A 16865-nucleotide genomic window follows, 5' to 3' on the forward strand; every position below is an offset into this window, starting at 1 on the left:
ATGAAATAGGGCGTCCATACTGTAGCGAAAGTGCGGATGATGTTAGGCAGCTGTATTTCCCCCATAGCCCTTTTCCTCCTCCCCCCTCCCGCCCCGCCTTCATCCGAGCAGATGAAAACAAACACTAACGATGGCGGCGCCGGGAGTGGACCAGCCGCTGGGCTTAAGGCAGGAGTGATCGCTTGAGCTGCGAGAGCAGTCTTGAAGAGCCGAGTCAACGTGAGTGCGACAACTTGCGCAGTCCTGGGAGTGAAACACCCGGGGCCCATGAGCCACGAGCCTCCTGAGGCGTGAGGCATCTGTCTGCGACCCCTGCTGTCACTGCAGCTCCGGAGCGTAGAGTCCTCAGCCAGGAGGCGCAGCTGGCCGGCCCCAGGCCCCGGCCTCCGTAATGAGAGCCCCGAGCCACTCTCTGTGTCGCAGCTTCGCAGGTACTAACTTTAGTGGGGATACCCCCAGATCATTCAGCGCCCCCGGGTGGGAGGCAATGGATCTGCGGCCTATCGGGTACCTCCCTGTGAGTAGTCAGCCGAGTAGCCGCAGTACAGTCTCCAGAGCTTTCTTTGGGAAGTCGGATTGATGGTAGGCCCCGTTGGCCCTCGATGGCTCCTAGTCTTAACAGAAATCCACAAAGCTTTCGTCTCTACTTTCTCACCTCTTTGGGTTATTCATAAGGCTTTTTGGAGGTAATTTGTGGGACTCTAACTCCGGGGTTGGTACCAATATGAGTGAGGTAGATTTTCATTCAATCAAGATTTGTTGGAAAAACAAACAAACAAAAAAACTTGCTGAGTGCCAAATATGTACTCCGCGTGTAGGTGAGGGTGACTGTTGACTAGTGAAAAAAGGGACCCAAGTTCACGACTATCTTCTTACTGGCAGTAGAACGACCTGTGGAAACCGGCGATCCATTCTCATTTAATAAATCTCTGGGTAAGTGGCTAAACACCTTTTTGGGTTCATCACTAATCCATCACCGTTTTCACTTTCCAAGTCAGTTCTCAGTTTGCCTTGTCAATTGATCGTAGCATTTCACTTTTAGTATTTTCCCTTTAGAGAGAGAGAGAGAGCTGGATCATTATACTTAGTTTAAAACTCGTGTCCTAAGATGGTAGAATTTATTGAACACTTTCAGTAGGAGATGTGCAGTAATAAAACAGATCCTTTCTTTACACTAAATTAATTTCTAGGTTTTCCGGTGTTTTATTAATGTTAGTCCTTTTTATATGTGGCTGTTGTGGCCCCAGCTAAATTATATATAAATTTTGTTTTCAACTCCATTTTTCAGCTGAGCAGAAATAAATACTTGTGAAATGGAATCCTGAGTTAATATTTTTAATGCACAGTGGATGATAAATAAGTGCTGAAGTAAGTGTCAAATGTATTGATCCGTATAATAAGATAAATGCAGTTAATTCATGCACTGTTTTCAGATTGTACCCTTTTGGGTATAAAGTTAAGGCTGTGGCAACTTTTGAGATTCACATTTCATAAAAATTGCAAAACACTGGGTTTTCCATTGCACTTAACACTTAACAGTTCTTATTGTGTATTTGTATTTTTCCCTTAAGAGTGGTTATTAAAATTGAATTTAAAAATTGAATCAAAAACTGCAGATCTTGAGCCACTAAACATTCCATATTATATTGTTTTATTTAAGGACTAAGAATCAGTTGGACACAGTGAAGTCCTACTATATATGCATAATGGAATTATACTGTATGGAGGTGGAGGCAAGAAATCTTTTCTATTGTCTCTCCTGCCCCCATCCACCCTGATTTAACTGTATTAACTTACATGACCTCCATGACTCAGAGCAGGGTGCCCATAGCCTAAATGCAAAAAGAAGATATTAACTTTTGAGCTTTCAGAGACCCAAGTTGTACTGTGTGAGTGATTTTTCAAAGATAATTTTGACTATTCAGGAAAAGTACCCACTTGATAAGGTGCATTCCCAATAGTCTGCATTTATATTTTGCTCAAGTGGGAGTGAAAGGTTTGTTTTGGAATCTTTATCTGGAGAGAAGTTATTTAATCTTAGCAATACCTAAAAACACCAGAAATTTCATTTTTAAAGATTTGTTTATTTATTTGAGAGAGAGAGCATGAGAGCGCGTGCGCTCGCAGTGGGAAGGAGCAAAGGGAGAAGAAGAGTCCCAACTGACTAGGCGCAGAGCGCTGGGAGACTTGGGACTTGATCTAATAACCCTGAGATCAGACCTGAGCAGAAACCAAGGGTCCCGCACTTAACCGACTGTGCCATCCAGGTGCCCCTGAAACTTAAGTTTTAAATATTTCTTTTCCTTCTAAAACATTTTTTACCTTATTATGGAAGAAATGAATAATTATATCCGTAACACTGGTTGGAGTGCTGCTTAGATTAGAAAATGAAGAGTACACCTAAAAAAATTCCTCGTTTTAACCGTTTATTATTCAACTTCGTTTTCGTTTTTATTTTTTATTTTTTAATGGCTTATATGTTGACTTGAGAGTCTTCAAATACTTCTTCAAATACTTCACTAAAAGTTATTTTTTTTCCCTAAAAGTTAATTCTTGAATAAAGGTTACTTAGATTTTATATGTGGATGATTTGGAAGCCAATTTAGGGTGTTGAGCTGAGTAAGGAACAATTTTTTCATGCATGGGTTTAATAGAGGAGAGGGTGCATGGGTTGCTGGTCCTTGCTTCCTCTCAAATTGTGGAGACCAATAAAAACTGTAAGTAGTCCTTGATATGATAAGGGCGTACAGCCAGGAGGAATGCAAAGGAGGCTATCTAGGTCTCTCTGCCCATGGACCATCAACAAACTTTTCTTACAGTTTAGGTTTTAAATCTTAAAAGGATTTTAAATCCTTCAGGAATGTAAAATCAGTTTTAAATCTTTTAAATAGGTTTTTAAATCCCTAAATAGTTGTTTTTAACTCTAGAGTAAACTGTGGGCCAGTTTATTAGAGAAATCCTCTAAATGCCAGTGTAGGTGGCACAGGAAATTTGTTTTGCCCTCATGGTGTCCCCCATATGTTTTGGTTACAAGAGAAGGGAACCACTACTTAGAAAAACAACTCAGTTAACATGAACAGTTGACTGTTGGTCAGTAGTATCTTCTTAGTAAAATAAAGGTAAATAAAGAATTTATAGAAGTTCTAACTTAATACTGTTATTTTAGATAATGCTTTTTTCACTTTTGACTTTTGATTCATACAAATGTGAAGGAAATATGGAGTTAAAAATCCTTTTATATTCTCTCCAGTCTTAAGGTTTGTCTGTTCCCCGCCCCCTCCAATTCCTTCTGTATTGCCCACAACTATTAAGTCATTAGGAGAGAGATAATACTGAGAAATACTTACTGAGATTTAGATATCCTCTTTTAATTATAAGTTTAAGGGTGTTTTTACTCCTGAATCTATTTCTGTTGGAATTTTCAAGAGACCAGATATTTGGCCTTATTTATTCTTTGGAATAAATAGTTAATTAAGCAAGGCTTTATCTTTATTCCCACCTCCCGTTTTCTTTCGGTTTATTTTACTTATGGTTTCTTAAATTGAATACTTAAGTTTTTAAATTATAAAGTCATTTAAAGCTATACATTTTCTTCTGAATGCTCCTTTTGCTGTATCTCATTTTTTTTGTTGTCAGATATTCTCCATTTTGTTAAGTTCTAGGTAATTATAACTTTGGTTTTTATTTCAGTGTTTATTATAAAAAGCTTCTTAGTTTATACGTGGTTAACTCTTTGTTGTGTATTTCTAGTTTATTGGATTATGGGCAAAAGCATCTTGGAAATTTTTTTTAACAGTCAAGAGCATGATTAATTTATTACAATCCTTGAACCGGAAAGAATGTGAAAGGTTGAGTTAAATGACAAGACCTTTATTGAGGGTCTCATATATAGCAAGTACTCTTTACAGGAATTGTCTCATTTAATCCTCATCACAACTTTATGAGGTAGGTATTACTTACCGACATTTTATAAGAAAGGAATCTGAGGTATAGAAAGATTGAATGACTTGCCGTGTATACCATTACATATATAGAGATTTGGTTTTATTATTCAGATCCTCTGTATTTTTGTTTATATCTACTTGAGCTGTCAAAGAGGTATGTTGAATCTTCAGGTTATAGTTTTGGTTTGATCAAGGTCTCCTAGTATCTCTAGGAATTTTTGCTTTATGTATTTTATTGCTATATTACTTATATATATAAAGGTTTATGGCTATTATATTTTCTGAGAGTATTTTGTCATTACTCAGTATCCCTTTTAATCTCATTTCATAACTTTTGACTTGGAATCCTGCTATAAATAATTGCTACCTTTTTTTTTTAAGATTTTTATTTATTTATTTGACAGAGACACAGTGAGAGAGGGAACACAAGCAGGCTTCCCGAGGAGCAGGGAGCATGCTGCGGGGCTCGATCCCAGGACCTGGGATCATGACCCGAGGTGAAGGCAGACGCTTAACGACTGAGCCACCCAGGCACCCCAAAATATTGCTACTTCTGCTTTCTTTTCTTTCTTTCCTCTTCCTCCTTTTTTTTTTTAAGCTGAGTATTCTATGCTTATTTCTTTATTTTCAAACTTCTTTGTAACTCTTAGGTAGGAAGACTATTTCAGTTGTTTAAACCTTTCTGTTCTGCTCCTCATTTGTCTACAAAGAACTTTCTCAGTAGGAAAGAGGATCTCTACAATTTAATAATAACTCTAATGCCTAGAAAGTGGGGAAATTAATGTTTTGTCTGTTTGTACTTGAACTTGTACTTAACTATTTTTTCTCAAATGTTACTGATTTGCCATATTGAGCTTTTCATTCTGAATCTAAAACATTAAAAAACTCTGTGTTAAAAACTGGAAAGCAGGGACGCCTGGGTGGCTCAGTCAGTTCAGCAGCTGTCTTCAGCTCAGATCATGATCCCAGGGTACTGGGATTGAGCCTCATGTCGGACTCCCTGCTCAGTGGGGAGTCTGCTTCTCCCTCTCCCTCCACCCCCCCCAGCTTGTGTGTGCGCACATGCGTGCTCTCTCTATCTTAATAAATAAAATCTTAAAAAGAAAAAAACCCTGGAAAACATTATTTTTTTAGTAAACTTTAGTTAACTTTTCCCAGTTTTGTTTTGTTTTGTTTTTAGTAGACTTCATTCCCAGGGTGGAGCCCAATGAGGGGCTTGAACTCACAACCCTGAGATCAAGACCTGAGCCAAAATTAAGAGTCAGACACTTGACCGAGCCACCTGGGCACCCCTAAATTTTCCCAGTTTTAAGGACTAGAGATATTATATGGAGTCATTTTTATATAATCTCTTGCCAGATTATTCAGTTGTTTCTTTGAAATTATTTGCCTTTTTTTCTTTGTTGTCTGTGTCACCTTAAATCTAGTGTATCACCAACTCCCTGTCTGGATTGCTAAAGTAGCTTCCTAGCTGGTCTCTCTGCTTCTTGTCCCTTTACTTTACCCTCCCCTCTCTGTATTCAGATTAATGTCCCTAAATCTTACCCAAAGAAGAATCTGCACTGACTCCCTACTAATCTTTTAGAGCCTCTTTTCCTCACTTTCATGACTGCCTAATAATCTGGCCAGACCATACTTAGCCACTTTTTTTCTTTACCCCTTTACATGAAAATTCTCAGTTATGTATTTCCTAATTTTGCTTCTCCCCTATTCTTTCTCCTCTCCCTCTGAGACTCCACTTACACATATGTTAGACCTTTCCCTGTGTTCCCCCATGTCTCAGGTAAACACATGTCTCATTTTGTACCTCTTGTCATGGTATGATTAAATACCTTAAATCATGCCCTTTAACTCTCAAAAGTATCCCGAGAGTACATGGTCACTTTGTGTCTTTCATACACTTTTCTTTATTTTCCGTCCTTTTGCCTTTCTGTACTTCATTCCTGATACTTTTTTTTTGGCCTGTATTCACGTTCACTATTTCTATCTTGTGCTGGTCTAATCTGATGTTAGACTCAACCATTGAGTTCTTAATTTAGTGTTTTGTTTTTTAGTTCTGGAATTTCTACTTGGTTCTTTTTGCAGTGTTTAGTTCTCTGTGAAAATCCTCAATTTTGTGCTTTGTTTAATTGAACATATTAAGCACAGTAATTTTTAAGAACATGTCTGATTATTAATATACTTTTAATGTCTGTTGTATATGTTAGATTTGGGTCATTTGGATTTTATCTCCATGAATGCCCAGTTTATTTTAATATGTGCCAGACAGTGTATATGAAAAATCATAGAGATAATTTGGAGGCTAGGGTGACATTATTTTCTTCCAGAGAGAAATTACATGTGTTTCTGCAGAGGCAAAGGACAGGCCTTATCCCACATTGTTGAAGATGAGTGATGTTTAAAATTTTTCATAATAAAAACTTTCAAAAAATTATTTTGAAATCATACAAATTACAACTACATTTAATTGTTTTCTGAGAGAAAAAGTATCCACTGTTTTTGTACATTAAAAAAATTAATACAGCAATAGCATATTTATCTGGGCTATTATGGATAAAAATGGAAAGGAAGAACAGAGATGGACTGTGAAGAACAAAGAAATACTTGGAGAAAAAGGAAAGGAAGAAAGACCTATATGTAGTATCTGTCATCTCTGTCCCTTTGTCCTCATTTTGTGTGCTAGTCTTAAAATTCAACCCATTACCTAATGTAAAATGGTATGGCTGCTTTGGAAGACAGTTTGGCAGTTTCTCAAAAAGTTAAATGTTGAATTACCATATGACCCAGTAATTCCCTTTGTAGGTGTATATAAAGAATTGAGAACATATGTTAACACAAAAACTTGTACGTGATGTTCTTAGCAGTATTATTTATAATGGCCAAAAAGCAGAGATAGCTCAAATGTTCGTCAACTGTTGAATCAGTAAACAAAATTTGGTGTAGCCATACAATGGAATATTATTCAGCCATAAAAGGGAATGAAATACTGACACCTTCTACAACATAGATTGAACCTTGAAAACCTTATGCTTAGTGAAAGAAATCACAAAAAGACCACATATTATATAATTTCCTTTATATGAAATGTCCAGAATAAGCAAGTCTGTAGCTACAAAGCATATTAGTGGTGGCCAGGTACTAGAAGGAGGGAGAATTGGAGAGTGACTGATAACAGATGTGGAATTCCATTTTAGTGTAATGAAAATGCGATGGTTGTGCATCTTTGTGAATATACTAAAAAGCGGGCGCCTGGGTGGCTCAGATGGTTAAGCGTCTACCTTCAGCTCAGGTCATGATCCTAGGGTCCTGGGATCAAGTCCCGCATCAGGCTCCCTGCCTCTTGGGAGCCTGCTTCTCCCTCTGCCTCTCTCTCTCTCTCTCTGTCTCTCATGAATAAATAAATAAAAAGTTTAAAAAAAAAAGAATATATTAAAAAGCAAAAATCTGTACACTTTAAAATGGCGACTTTTATGATATGTGAATTATATCTCAGTTTTTAAGAAAAACTATGTAAAATGATTTTTAAAAAATCCTAAATCACCCCTGTCTCTCCAGTTCAAAAGCGCTAGGTCTTTGTCCCCTTCCTTCCAAGCTGTTCTCCATTCCCAATCCTGTGCACTCTGTAGTTTTCAAAACTACTTTTCCTTGCTACCTTTTACTCAGATCTTTACAACTGTGATTCTTTCATGCCTACACTGACTCCTGATGATTTGGGCCTTAGCATTCTGTAGATCCCATAAACTTTCTCTTTTATATGTTTGCCATGTTCACAAGTAAACATTTTCTTTCAACTTGCCCATTCTTACCTCAGATGTGTAGTCTCTCATATTGTCTTGTTCTTTTGCATTTTTTGATGTTTTATTTCTATGTGCAGTCTGTAAGTTTTTATTTTTTAATTTTTTTTTAAAGTTTGGTTAATTTTTTTAGTGATCTCTACCCCCAACGTGGAGTTTGAGCTCACAACCCCAAGATCAAGAGTTGCATGCTCTTCTGACTGAGCCAGCCAGGTGCCTTCAGTTTGTAAATTTTTAAATTATGAATTCATCTAGCTAAAAGTTGGGAGGAAGGGTTGAGTGTGGCCTGTCAGCAGGCTCTTGATAATCCAAGGTTGTTGAAACCTTCTCCCAACGCTGTTTCAGGCTTGCTTCTGCCTATTTCTAGGGGTTACAATGGTTCTGGGACCAGTTTTTAGATTAATTTCTTGGCTTTTTATTTTCTTATCATGAATGTAGATAATGTAATTTTGGATCTTATGTCTAGGTACTTTACTGACTTACTGCTTTTGAAGTTTTGAGAGTGATTTTCCCACCTCCCAACCTTGCCATGATAGGATGACAAACCTCTTTATTACCTTTCTAGGATTCTTCTGGCCTCTGTGATCAAGGAGCCTTGGCTCTGCAGTTTTGTGCAGAGCACTGGGTTTCTAGCTGCCTGTAAGACTGAGGTACTATCTCCCACCCCCGTGCTTGTTCTCATATATTCATTAGGAGAACCTGAAGTTGGGGCGCCTGGCTGGCTCAGTCAGAGAGTGTGACTCTTGATCTCAGGGTTGTGAGTTCAAGCCCCACATTGGGCGTGGAGCCTACTTTAAAAAAAAAAAAAAAAAAAAGAACCACCTGCCCTGACCTTGCTTCCCATAGGCCTCAGCTCCCTGGCATCAGTTTTTCCCTTACATCTATGGCATTGACTTACTTTTTCTGGAACCTGGGCTTTCTCAATATTTCTTGTTCAGTTGTAGGTCAAAACCTTTTATTTTCATAATTTATCTGCATTTTTATGTGCTTGTAGCAGGAGGGAAGACTAACAACGGCAGTTCAGTCCACTTTGCTGGATGTCCCCCTCAGAGATTTTAGACTCCTGTGTATCATGACACAGTGCATTGAAGTTTTTGTCTACTTTACTCTAAGGCAAGGATTTTTTTTTTAAAGATTTTATTTACTTATTTGACAGAGAGAGACACAGCGAGAGAGGGAACACAAGCAGGGGGAGTGGGAGAGGGAGAAGCAGCCTTCCTGCCGAGCAGGGAGCCCGATGTGGGGCTGGATCCCAGGACCCTGGGATCATGATAAGGCAAGGATTTTCTGTGACAGAATTTTTAAATACAGCCAGAACGGTCATTCAGATGTTTGAAAAACTGTATTTGAAATAGGTTTACAAGGAGATAGACCTAATTTTAGAAAATTTTATGCTGGGTGAAAGTTAGTTTTCTACCCTATTACAGATCATTTGATAAGAATTGATTTTCTTTGTTAATTAAAAAATTTTTTTTGAAAACCATCAGATCTACAGAAAAATTGTTAAGAATTTTATCGTGTACTCTCATGTACTCTTCACCTAGATTCACACATTGTTCATGCTTTGCCACATTGCTTTACATGTCATACAGTATATTCTCTATGTGTCATATGCTTATATAATATAATATATGATTTCTTTTTTCCCTTTCCCCTTTTTTTTTGCTGGGCCCTTGAGAAAAGTTATTTGTATTTCTAAGAACAAGAGCATTGACCAAAGTGTAATTGTATCAAATTCCAGAAATTTAACATTAGTATACAGTTACTGGTATACCTAGTATACATTCAGTACTAAATGTTACCAATTGTTTCAATACTGTTCTTTATAGCAACTTCTTTTTTAAGATTTTATTTATTTTAGATTGTATTTTTAAGTAATCTCTACACCCAATGTGGAGCTTGAACCAAAAACTCTGAGATCAAGAGTTGCATGCTCTACCAACTAAGCCAGTCAGGTTCCCTTATAGAAAACTTTTTAGAAGTCTATGATGGGGGCGCCTGGGTGACTCAGTCAATTAAGCAACCCACTCTTGACTTCAGCACGGGTCATGATCTTCGGGTCTTGAGATCAAGCCCTGCATCAGGCTTCACGCTCAGTGTGGAGTCGGCTTGAGATTCTCTCTCCCTCTGCCCCTCCCCCCCCTTGTGCAGGCTTGTGCTCACTTGCTCTCTCTCTCTCAAATAAATAAAAATCTTTAAAAGTACATGATCGGGGCGCCTGGGTGGCTCAGTTGTTAAACGTCTGCCTTTGGCTCAGGTCATGGTCCCAGGGTCCTGGGATCGAGCCCCACATCGGGCTCCCTGCTCGGCAGGAAGCCTACTTCTCCCTCTCCCACTCCTCCTGCTTGTGTTCCCTCTCTTGCTATGTCTCTGTCAAATAAATAAATAAAATCTTTAAGAAAAATGAAATAAAAGTCCATGCTCAAGCATTGCATTTAGTTGTCATACCTCTTTAATTGCCTTTATTCTAAAACAATTTTTCAGCCTTTTTTTGGGGGGGTCTTTCATAAGATTGAAATTTTTGAACACTACAAGCCTATTATTTTGTAAAATGCCCTTTTTTTTTAAAGATTTTATTTATTTATTTGAGAGAGAACACAGAGGGAGAGGGAGAAGCAGACTCCCTGCTGAGTAGGGAACTCGATGCAGGGCTTGATTCCAGGACCCTGAGATCAGGACCTGAGCTGAAGGCAGACACTTAACTGGCTGAGCCACCCAGGTGCCCCTAAAATGCCCTGTCTTTTAATTTAACCTCATCTAATTGCTTCCTCCTGGTTAGATTCAGTTACACTATTTTTAGGAGGAAAGCTACATAAGTGATATGTCTGTCTTACTACATCACATCAAGAGGAATGTAATGTCAATTTTTAAATTATTGGTATGTTTCTTTTCATTATTTTGTTAAGATTGTATCTACCAGACTTCTCTGTAAGTAATAAGTAATCTGTGGGAAGATTGTGTAAATATCCCATTTGCCAGCAAACTGTCACCCAGTGGTTATCATCTACTGATTTTCCCCCCCACTGGTGATTTTCTTGAGTCAATTACTCCATAATAGTTGCAAAATGGTGGTTTTTATAATTTTGTTATTCCTTATACACTTAATACTTGACAGTCTACTGTGAAGAAGTATTAATCTGGGGCACCTGGGTGGCTCAGTCGCTAAGCGTCTGCCTTCGGCTCAGGTCATGATCCCGGGGTCCTGGGATTGAGCCCCGCGTCAGGCTCCCTGCTTGGCAGGAAGCCTACTTCCTCTCCCACTCCCTGTGCTTGTGTTCCTGCTCTCGCTGTCTCTCTCTGTCAAATAAATAAATAAAATCTTAAAAAAAAAACCAAAACATCTAATTCTACCTCATTAAAAAAAAAAGAACTATTAATCTTCCCCCATTTATTGTACATCTGCCTCTGAAACCAGTGTTGGGGAAAATGTGAAAATCCTTGCTGTAGAAAAAATGGCAAGAAAAGATTATCTCTGCTCTTCCATTGTTAGCTGGAAAAGTAAATATAAAATTGTGAGTTTTAATTTCAGTGCTCCCCAGACCTCATATTTGTGCATGATAAACATGAGTTTAAAAGTGCTTTATGGAGGGGTACCTGGGTAGCTCAGTCGGTTGAGCATCTGACTCTTGATTTTTGGCTCAGGTCATGATCTCAGGATCATGAGATTGAGCCCAAGTCGGCTGTGGGCTGGGCATGGAGTCTGGTTAAGATTCTCTCTTCCTTTCCCTCTGCCCCTCCCCCATCCCCCTCTCTCTTGGGTGCATGTGCACTTTCTCTCTCTCTTAAAAGAAATCTAAAAGTGGTTGATAGGTACAGCGTTAAATTCTTATCAGTCTTGAAAATAACATTTGTGTTGAGCATCTGTCAGTAATTTTTTTAATTGTAAGCAAAATATCCTATAATCTCTTTAATACTTTTTGAGGTTACTATTTTGTACTTTCATGAATAGAAATAAGCAATATATAAATATGAAAGCAATATTGTTAATAGGCCAGGAGTTGTAACTCAAAACAACTGAATTTGATTAATAATATCCTAAAATAAATCATGGAAGTGTTAACTTTTCAATATTAGATTAGTTCCATATGTAAATTGCTTTTCAAAAAACCTAAAGTTGTCAAGAGAATTAGAAGACAAGCCACAGACTGGAAGAAAATATTTGCCAAAAACACACATCTGATGAAAGACTTATCCAAAATATACAAAGAACTCTTAAAACACACAACCCCATTAAAAATGGACCAAAGACCTTAACAGACACCTCACCAAAGATACACAGATGACAAAGAATCATATGAAAAGATACTTAGCATCATATGTAATCAGTGAAATGAGATATACATACAAGGTTATTACAGTATTATTGGCTATATTCCCTATGCTGTACTTTTCATTCCTGTGACTTATTTATTTTATAGCTGGAAGTGTGTCCCTCTTGATCCCCTTCACCTATTTCACCCAGCCCCCTACCCAAAACTCAGCATACTCTTACCATATGACCCAGCAATCACACTCCTTGGTATTTACTAAAGGAATTGAAAACTTGTCCCCAGCAGGACAAGGGTTCTTGGAGGCTTCTTTGGGGGAAATTCAGTGTCCTCAGAGGGCAAAACCTCTATATACTGACACTTGAGGTTTCTTTCAGTTGAAGAAGTTTGGGGGGGCTGTAGTTTGACCCTCTGAGCCCCACCAATTTACCAGCCTCACTCATATACCCTGCGTTTCTGCTGTCTTTTTGCCTCATGCTCAAATGTGAATGGGACAGCCAAGGGATCGCCAGTCATTTGATGAAAGCCTCCAACATCGCCTCCAGTGTTTTTCAAGCCAAGTGAAGAAGGAGGCTCCAGAGATGGGAGTGGGAGTGTGTATTGTATGGATGGATATTTCTATGATTTGTCCTGCATAACCGACCACCCCAACCTGCACATACACACACAGGCTAAAGAGTATTGTTTGTGAGACTTGTGCTGGATAAGTGACCAGGGGAGCCTGATTAGTTGACATTAGCTGGCCTCCAGGTCAGAATTGGCCCTTCTGGTCTGGATGCTATAAATTTTGCCTCACATCCCTTCCTGCTCCAGGTTGGGCTGGTCCCCCAGAACGGAATCAGGAGGGGAGGCAAGCACATAGGGCCCAGGCTCCTTGAAGATGTTAAGACATGATAACAGGAATTCAGCTCACTCCAAACTGCACGTAGGTGAGCAGGTGTTTAACTTCAAATCCTGTCATTTGCCCTATGAATACGGCCCTTAGGGGATTTCCAGCTGGAAGTCTCACCTGAGGGGAGGACACTCCGCCCATGCCTCTCAATCGGGACTCCAGCCTGACTGTCTCCACAGGGCTTCTGCTAATGAGGTTGGATGTTGTACCTGGTTTGATATAACCGTCTTATTCTCCTTTACTGATTACTATTACCCTCACCTATGCAAATTTCCCTTTTCTTCCTTCTGTTTCTGTTTTAAGATTTTATTTATTTGAGAGAATGAGCATAAGTGGGAGGCAGAGGGAGAGGGAGAAACCGACGCCCTGCTGAGCAGAGAGCCCCACATGCGGTTCTATCCCAGAACCCTGAGATCATGACCTGAGCCAAAGGCAGATGCTTAACTGAGCCACCCAGGTGTCCCTCTATTAGATCATTATAATATCAATAAAGTGGTTTGTTTCCCCTTCGAAACTGGAGTACTGCTGCCGTGTATCTTTTCTTCAGAACAGAGTGCTTCATATAGACCTGATCATTGAAGTCAGCATGTTTTTTGATTCATTGTTTCCAAAAAGTTAATGTCTGGTCATCTAACATTAGGAAGGGCAGTTTTGTCCCGAGTGGGGTTATGAAAGGGATGTTGGGCTCAGAGTGGGGTCTGCTTCTTCTGTGGACTTTTATAAAATAATCTTCCTGTTTCAGCCCCATCTGCCATCCAACTTTTAGGAGCGATCTGGTAACTCTCATTCCTTAGCCTCTCGGGTTCTTTGGTTCAGATGAGCTTGCTTTGTTTAGGGTTTTCTCTCATGGCTGGCTGGGATATCAATCAGCTCTGCTCCGCTCAGTCAATTATCTGATCATCTCTGCTCTGCTTGTCTCAATTATCTGTTCCTTCTGTTTTCTGTCTTCCAGAACTGTGATGCTGTTATCTCCATGCCCATTCTTCTGGTCCCTGTTTGTATGCTTTTTAAACCCTCCCCCCCTACCCCCACCATTGTTTGTTTTAATGATATTTTAGGAGTGAGCAGAAATAAACATAAGCCTGAAATCTTTTATACTTAACTAGTCTGTTCACTTTTTTCCCCAGTAGTTTGTTGATATCTTTCATTTGTTATTTCTTTTTCTGCCTTTCTTAAATTTTTCTTTAAGATTTTATTTATTTGAGGGACGCCTGGGTGGCTCAGTCAGTTAAGCGTCTGCCTTCAGCTCAGGTCATGATTCCAGGGTCCTGGGATCGAGTCCTGCATCACAGTCCCTGCTCAGCAGGGAGCCTGCTTCTCCTTCTCCGTCTGCCTGCTGCTCTCCCTGCTTGTGTTATCTATCTCTCTGTGTCAAATAAATAAATAAAATCTTGGAATAAAAAGATTTTATTTATTTGAGAGAGAGCAGAAGCAGGAAAAGTGGCAGAGGGAGAGGGAGAAGCAGACTCCCTGCTGAGCAGGGAGCCCAACTCGCAGCTCAGTCCCAGGACTCTGGGATCATGACCTGAGCTGAAAGCAGATGTTTAACCAACTGAGCCACGGAAATGCCCCCTTTTCTGCCTTTATTTATAACCTTTATATTTCTGTGCTCTTAACTGGGGATTGGGAAGATAGTTGAGATAAATGTTTTATCTACCTATTTAAGTAGAACTGATTTTTTTTAAGTGAAAATTAACATTTCGGTATGAAAGTAAGTCAAAGATCTAGAGAATCTTTCTATCCAGTTAAGTCTGCTTTTCCCTTAGTTGATTATATATTTTGCACTGGAGCAGTGATGTAGAATCTTCTATCTAGTATTTGGATGTCGATGATTATCTACATCCATTACATAACAACGGGAGAATTTATTTAATGGCATATTCTCTTTTGTTGTTGCGTTAAAATATAAATAACATAAAATTTACCACATTAACCATTTTTAAGTGTATAGGTCAGTGGTATTACATTGTTATGCAGCTATCCCTACCACCCATCCCCATAACTTTTCCATCTTGAAAAACTGAAACTCTGTAGTGTTAAACACTAACTCCTCCTCCTCCCCCAGCTCCTGACAACCACTCTATTACTTTCTGGTGATGATTTGACCACTCTTAAGTACCTCATATAAATGGTATCATACAGCATTTGTCCTTTTGTGACTGGCTTATTTCACTTAGCTAATGAGTTCATCCATGTTGTAGCATGTGTCAGAATTTCCTTCCTTTTTAAGGCTGAGTGACACACACACACACCACGTTTTGCTTATTTATTATATTTCCAATACTTGTTTAAAAATAGTTTAGTATGGTATAAATCTCTACATGTTCTAAACACTTTGGGAACGTTAAAGAGTTATTTGTTGTTAGGAATTTCTATTAATGAAAGTGATGGAGGCAACTGGGTGGCTCAAGCGGCCGACTCTTGATTTTGGCTCAGGTTATAATCTCAGGGTTGTGAGATCAAGCTCCATGGCAGGCTCCTCAGTGGGCATGGAGCCTGCTTAAGATTTTCTCCCTCTCCCTCCACTCTCTAAAAAAAAAGGAAAATGATGTGCAGAGAACGTTGTTGACTTGAAATTGCTGTTCAGAGCCCACTAAAAAATGTTTGTTATTTGTTAAATGTTGTAAGTCTTGAAGAAAGGCCTTAATTGAGGTTATTTCTCAGGAGGAAAAGCTGTAAGTGGTGAGTCTGGGGAAAACAGGTGTTGATGAAGGGCGCCTGGGTGGCTCAGTCGGTTAAGCGGCTGCCTTCAGCTCAGGTCATGATTCCAGAGTCCTGGGATTGAGCCCTGCATCCGGCTCCCTGCTCTGCAGGAAGCCTGCTTCTCCCTCTCCCACTCCCCCTGCTTGTGTTCCCTCTCTCGCTATGTCTCTCTGTCAAATAAATAAAAATCTTAAAAAAAAAAAATAGGTGTTGATGAGGGGGCAGCAGTCTTTGTAGGAGGATTACAATGTGTAAGTATATTTTTGACCTAATTAAGCCATTTTATAAACGGTAACACTTGATAAATTTAATCAAATATATGTTGGTGGGAACCACATAGAATTTTTTGAAATCTGAAATTATACATAGTTAATTAGGTTATGTCCTTAGGGCAAAAAATTTAATAAAGAAGGTGGTAAGTAGCTCTGATTAACATACATATTCAGCATATTATCAGGAGAGGGATAAGAAATTTAAAAGTTTGCAGAAGAATTTGTAACATAATCGAGACACTATAATGCTAAGAGGTAAAATGGCCTTGACTTGAACTAAGTGATAAGCCAAAGCCCCACTTTGGCACAGTCCTCTAGCAGCTGATGCACTGCCTTACAACCCACTCTCTCAGGGCGTCTGCACCCTAATGTAAACAGGCTTTTAGTCAATCAAAATGTGTTGATGACAGTGACTAATGTGGGCCATGTTCTGCAATGTCTAAAGAAAAGAAAGCCGAATGAATACATTGTCAGGTAAGAAGCCCCTCTAGGCTTTTTTTTTTTTTTTTTGGAGAGGGCGTTGTGGGGGCAGGGGCAGAGTGAGAGGGAGAATCCCAAGCAGGCTCCGCACCCAGTGTGGCTTGATCCCAGGACCCTGAGATGTGAAGAATTGGATGCTTAACCAACTGAGCCACCCAGGCACCCCCCTCTAGACTCTTGTTGGAATTCCAATTTGCTTGCCCCTGAGGTAGAGAAAGATATATGAACCTCATGGTGGGATGATAACTACTTAACCAAATGAAATAATTTTACTTTCACAAAATGGCTGCCTTTTAGGAAAGGCAATATGTTGATCACTTGATGCTTCTCTTTCCATCTACTTAGCAGTTTTATTTTTCAAATAATAAATTGGATTTATGGTATATTAACTGTCTCTTATAATTGAAATTGTCTTCAAAACCTTGATTGAACTAATAAAATTAGTTTTTTGAGTATGTACATCCAAGGACTAGATACTGGTTCTGGATCACCATTTATTTGGTAATTTCAGT

General features: G+C 39.1%; 1 protein-coding gene across 11 annotated transcripts in view; it reads left to right on the top strand.

The window, feature by feature from the left end:
* Positions 1-105: 105 nt before the first annotated feature.
* The window catches only part of ATG13 (autophagy related 13), a 51574-nt gene continuing 34814 nt past the window's right edge, over positions 106-16865 (top strand). For 2 of the 11 annotated variants that reach the window (XM_027581251.2, XM_027581252.2), the window contains exon 1: positions 106-431. The gene's annotated coding sequence lies outside the window, so the exon portion shown is untranslated. Of the gene's footprint in view, positions 432-818; positions 934-16865 lie in introns of all 11 variants that reach the window. The other 9 variants (XM_027581246.2, XM_027581247.2, XM_027581248.2 and 6 more) reach the window with 9 other exon arrangements.

The sequence above is a fragment of the Zalophus californianus genome, chromosome 11, assembly GCF_009762305.2.
Source record: "Zalophus californianus isolate mZalCal1 chromosome 11, mZalCal1.pri.v2, whole genome shotgun sequence".
Classification (NCBI taxonomy): Eukaryota; Metazoa; Chordata; class Mammalia; order Carnivora; family Otariidae; genus Zalophus; species Zalophus californianus.